The 6,000-nt window shown below is 49.3% G+C and overlaps 1 long non-coding RNA gene across 1 annotated transcript in view; it reads right to left on the bottom strand.

The window, feature by feature from the left end:
- Window positions 1-2,644: 2,644 nt before the first annotated feature.
- Window positions 2,645-6,000, bottom strand: part of LOC309842813 — a 42,658-nt gene continuing 39,302 nt past the window's right edge. The window contains exon 4 of the long non-coding RNA XR_014299783.1: window positions 2,645-5,031. This is a non-coding gene — a long non-coding RNA (uncharacterized lncRNA). The remainder of the gene's footprint in view (window positions 5,032-6,000) is intronic.

Here is a 6,000-nt window from a genome sequence, read left to right as displayed (position 1 = left end):
TAGCTGCCTCAATCTCCTATACTGCTTTTACTGGTCCAACAAACACACTTTAATTCCAGTACTACTTAAGAGTTTATACAATATGAAATTGTGTGTTTCAGTAAGATGAATACATCCTATTATATATTTTTAAGGAGACTAAGTCTTATAATTCTGAAAATCATAATGATGTAATTATTCTTACAATTGTGTGTGTGTAAGGGGGTGGTAAACCATTTTAGGTATTATATACAATCCCACCATGCATTTCTCCATTATGTGTCAGGTCAATTTGCAATTTGAAGATCTACTGTGATCTTTAAGTTCTTCCAAGGATATTAAATTGAGTTACTTAATGTATCAGCTTAGCTTAGAGCATCTCTAATTAAGAGATAAATCACAAAAACTTTTAATACAGTGCTGCTGCACATTTTTAGGCATTAGATAGGGGGGTTGATGGAACAGGTTGAGGGCAGTCGACCTTTAGGAGATATCGGTGAGTGTAAAAAACACATGCGATGTCTGCTCCAGCAAGTGAGGGAGGGGCTATCAGTGAACAGTAGGGCAACCTTAAAAGATATGAGTGATGAGGGCGGGGCGGGGGGGACAGAAAATGATGTGAGTGATGGGAGTCCCTGAAAAGAATGGGGGGGAAGAAGCCATTTTTGAGGAATTGAAGAATTTCCCATCATAATAAAAATGATAAACCCACCAACCCAAGGAGCCAAACGAACGAGATTAATGAGCGCAAGACACATGAAGAAAACCATATCCATTCACGTCCTAATTATATTGCTCAAATCCATGGGAAAAGAATAAAAAAATCTGCAAAGCCGCCAGAGGAGAAAGGTGTGATACCTACAGAACACAAAGATGAAGATGATGTGGGCTTTCTGGTGGGAAGCAGTGTGAGAAGGCCCTGGAGCAAACTTCAAAGTCAACGAGGATGTCCCCTCCAAAAAAGGCTTTCAAAAATGAAGGTGACACTGACACAGAAATGTTGACAGACTACATCACCAGCAGACCCACACTACAAGAAAGGTTACATGTACCACATGGGAATCTGCATTTAGCCAAAGGGACGGAAGGGCAACAGACTGGTAACCGCGTGTGAAAATAGATAAGATTCTTTTCTTATTACTTAAATCTCTTTAAAAACACGAGACAGTTGAAACCAAAGTAGTAAGGATGGGTTTGAGGGTTTCTAACACGAAAAGTAAATGGCACGATGGCTACAGCATAAAGATGGACAGGGAAGAAACGTGAAGAGGTAGGGGATCCCTTAGAGGGAAGCCGGGAAATTACAGATGTATGCGGCTATAAAGCTTGAAGCAGTCGCTGAAATAACAAAACAAAGAGTTACAGCTAATAAGCCAAGGAGGGAAAGGAGTGGATCACAGAAAAACTACGGAAACACAACGTCAGAGCAGTTGTTCTTCCAGGACTTTACCCTGTAGAAGTAGTCGTCTTGTAAAAGAACGATGACGACAGCAGTATTTTATCCATACTATGCTCGAATCAACTTAAAGAGTATAAGGAAAGGATTTAATAAATGCTGGCACAAACACATGCAGGCAGAAACTTCTCTGCCTCGTTAGAAGGCATTCTGAGGGTTGTACTCATTCATTGGTCATGTGTGCCAAGACCCAGGACCCGACCCCTGTCCCGCTGCTCGGCCCTCACCTGGCCCTGTAGCTTCCCCACCCAGGCTCAGGGTGCATCCTGTGCCTCTGTCCCGGCCCAGGAATACCGAGTCCTCACGGACATCATGCTGCTCCAGGCGGCGGCAGAGAATTACTGCCTAGAGCCCCAGCATCCATTCACGGCCTGGTTCTGGGCTGTGGAGCGGCTCAGCGAGGATGACAGGTGAGGCCCACTCAGGAGCTGGGTCAGGCGACGTCGGGGTGGACTCTTTCTGCTGGCCCCGCCTGGGATCCTCCTTCTAGGGCTCCCTGGGCAGCCAGACACCAGCTGTGGGAAAACCCTGGGAGGGACTCCTGAATGCCAGCTGCTGCTCAACTCACAGGTGTCCCTCTGTCCTTAGCTACAACCTGTCATGCCAGCTGGAGCCGCGGTCCTAGCTGGCCAGCAGAACACAAGCACCAGGACCACTGGCTACAGCCACCATCAGACCTGAACCCGTGCACACTGGCTGAGCCAAGGATTGCCCCTCGGCCCCTGGGCTACTTGTGGTGCACGAGCCCCATCCGCTGCTCAACACCCCTTCCTCTCCCCTACAGAATTACTTGTTCTGGAAGGGGCAATATGAATATAATTAAAGGGTTGTTATTTAACCACAACCACCACCACCACAACAACAAAAAGGAATGAGAACCCTTGAGATTAAAGTTTTCTTACCAAAATAATAATAGTAGTAGTAATAATAATAATAATAATAATAATAATAAAGGTTTTTATTTTCTCCTCTAACTGCCCACGTGTGCGTTTGGTTCTTTTATTTCCTACGGTAATGTACAACGTGTACAGACTCTCTTCTTCATTCCTGAACCGAGAAATCTTACAGAGTCAGCAGCTATTCAATGGGGCAGAAAGGAGAGGAGCCAGCCCTCCTCACTTCTGGTGGCACTACTCATTACTGGTGGCACCTCCCAATGCCGTTTCCTCAGAGGACAGGTTCATTTCTGTGTCAGGCATCTGGGCAAACAGCAGACACAGCCCTCAGGACCCCTGAGATGGAGACGTTGCAGGTCCTTCCCCAGGAAGGCAACAAACCCTGACCAGGCGAGTCCTGGAGAGTTCCTTCCCCTCCCCAGAACTATGTGCTGCCCAGGAGAGGGGCTGCTACTCTACCCTCTAAAGCAAGGAGGACGATGTCTTGCTTCCTTGGGGATATGCTACGTGTGCGTGTGTTTGTGCGGGTTTGGACCCAGTATTTGGGACTGACGGTTGTCGAGTTCAGTCTCCTGAATTGCATCAGCACGATGTAGGGAAAACACATGCAAAGAGATTCAACCCTGCCTGTGGAAGCTCCAAAATCTGAGGAAGATATTTTGTAAATGGAAGAAGGGCAGGCAGGACGTCCCGTCCTCAGTTTCCCTAGAGGCTCTCCAGGTTCACCCTTTACCAAGACTGGAATCCCCCTGGGATCCTTATCCAGGATCTCTGGATTCCTTTTCCCTGCTTCTTTTGGGTGAGGCTGGAGAAAAACGAAAGAAACTGGGAGGTGTCTCTGGCTCTATTCACGTCTATGCTGACCTAGGAGCTAGGATGTCCAGCCATCCTGCATTTCCTTACGCAGTTCTTGGCAAGGCCGTGGGGCCCTTCAGGCCCCTGACCCTCTTGGTCAGGTCCATGGTAGCCACTGCTCCCTGGCTGGGGCCTGATGGAGCAGAGATTGGTTCTCCCTTGCCAGGATAAAGGTTCAGATCCTTGACCAGAGAAACCCCACACTCTCCTGGCTGGCCAAGGGCACTGTCAGGTCCAGGTGGTTCTGAAGTCCCTGGTCTCCATCATCCACCAGGTGACACACCCATGTTCCACTCACTTGTCTGAAATGGGGAACTCGCCTGACGCGGTAGACCAACACACACATGGAATGTGAGCAGGGGAGAAGCGTCTATCATGCAAATGGATGCGAAACGAAGCAAGGGTAGGAATCCTTCTCTCCAGACACAACAGACTCTGAACCAAAGGGGGGAGGTACGAAGCCACAGAGAAGGACACTACTTCCTCGCAAGGGAGGCCATGTAATAGGAGAGAACATCTCGAAATATGTAGACACACACCATGGGAGCACCCAAAGGCATCCAACAGTGCATAACAAACATAAAGTCACCTTTGACAGCCGTACCATGCAGTGGGGGACTCTAACACCCCACATCTGCTAATGGACACAGGATCCAAACTGACAATCAACAGGGAATCTATGGCTTTGAGGGATGCACCCGTTTCAACACGTAGATGCAGAACCTTCCACCCTGAAACAGCAGCATCCGCAGTGCTTTCCAGTGCACATGGAACATTCTCCAGAGTAGATCACACGTTAGGGCACAACCCAAGTCTCAACAAACTCCAAAAGATGGATATCATCCCACGCATCTTTTCTCAGCACGATGCTACGGAACGCCAAATGAACCCTAAGAGCAACCCTGGAGAGACCACGAATCCATGGAAGTTCAATTACATGCTACCCAACCAGCACTGGGTCAACCCGGAATCCAAAGAGGATGTCCAAAATTACATGGAAGCAAAAGGACACGCCAAGGGTCCCCAACCTTGCAGATACAGCGCCAGGGAATCTAAGAAGACAGGATCCAGCACCACAAGAAAAATCCCCAATACCATCAGCTGACACATAAGGACCTAGCCAAAGCACAACACAGAGCTCCTGAGCAGTCGCTCAGCCTGGGCGAGTTGGAGCTCCTGCTGTTGGGTGCAGGCTTAGCTTCCATCTCGACTCTAAGTCCCAGCCTGGGGGGTGTTCTTTCCTTTCTCCCAGGACCATCCCCACCAGGGCCACTGGGGAATCAACCCTTCAGGGGGTTCTCGGCAGAGAGAAATGGCCCAAAGGGCCCAGGAAACAACCACCCCTTCCCCACTGGTGGATCAAGGTGGCCCATTAGCGCTCCCTCTGTGGAACATTCCACAGTGCTTTTGGGGGGATGACCCTCTCAGGCTCTGATGCCCAGGGTTTCTCGGCAAAGGGCAGATTCCGACTGAGTACCCCTGGGAGGGACCTGACACTCTGCACTTCCAGCATGCTCGCAGCTAATGCCCCGGCCACCTGTCCCCGGAGCACACGGAGAGACAACTTGCCAGCGGACCAGTGGACAAAACGTCCTCTCTTTCACCACCAGGAAGAGATCGATGCGCAACCGTCTGGCAGCCACAAAGAGGTGTTTGATTGTCAGGAAGATCAACAGCCAGGCAGGGCTTGGTCCACCCCCACAGGCCTCTCCTCCTCTTCTCCTCCAGAGTATAGGGAGGCAGGATGGCAGGAAAGACAGTTTGTTCAGTGGAAGCGAAATCCTGAGCTTGAGTCCCTTTCTCCCTAGTAGCCTGGGCACTCCTACGCTGCTTCCACTGTGGCCTCTGTGCAAGGCCATTCGAAACACCAGTGCTGGCTTGCGAAGTTCCGGGATACTGGGCAGAAAGCGATGGAACACAAGAGAGTCCCAGGGAAGTGACAACGGGTTTGGTCATGAAAGCTTGAAGCTGTCAAAGACCATCTCTTGCCCTATGTTCCCTTGGTCAGAAACCTTTCAGCAACCGCTCAGAGGAGAGACAGGCAGGTACAGAGCAGGGATGGGGAACCCTGGGAGCCACTGTGGACCGAACCGTGGGTGTTTTGTTAACATGGGCTTTGATTCATGTGTGACTTTTCAGAAACAGAAAAGAATAAAGGGAATCAGGAAACAGAGGCAATCAAAAACACCGGCTCAAATATAGGGAACATACTGTTGGGAACCAGGTGGGCGGATGGGTGGAAGAGGGGGTGGGGATTAAGAAGACACTTACTGTGCTGAGCACCGAGTCACATACAGAATTCCTGAATCCCTACTCTTCAACTGAAACGACGAAAATACTGTACGTCCATTAGACTGTATTTTCAAAATTGTCTTTGAAAGGTGGGTATTAGGAGACCAAAATGAGATTACGCTCTGAGAGTTTCCCAATCAGGTCTCCTCAGGCTGTACGTGAATGCACCTTAAAGATCAGTGAAAGAGCCCAAAGACAAAAGTGACATCTGTTGATATGGAAAGGCCAGTGCCCACCTCTGTGATCACAGAAAACACACACCTTCCTATGATATTGGCTGTCGTAAAAGCATTTCACCGACGTCCCCTTGGAGCTACGCTCCTCTGGTATTTCCATTCTCCTTGGTTGTGTGTCCTCATGGAGTAGTTGAAGGGAATATTGCTACCCCGTGTTTGGTGGACTAAACCAAAGCTGGCTATTTCTAGCCCCTGGAAGACTGAGCTAAAGGGCCTTCTGGAAAACATTGCACAACTGGATCTCTCATCGTCTTCCAGAGAAGGAAAGGGAGGCCCCAAAGGGCAC

The sequence above is a fragment of the Mustela nivalis genome, assembly GCF_964662115.1.
Source record: "Mustela nivalis genome assembly, chromosome: 10".
NCBI classification, from domain to species: Eukaryota; Metazoa; Chordata; class Mammalia; order Carnivora; family Mustelidae; genus Mustela; species Mustela nivalis.
Note: the sequence above shows the minus strand (reverse complement) of the source record. Positions and strands in the feature narration are given on the sequence as shown.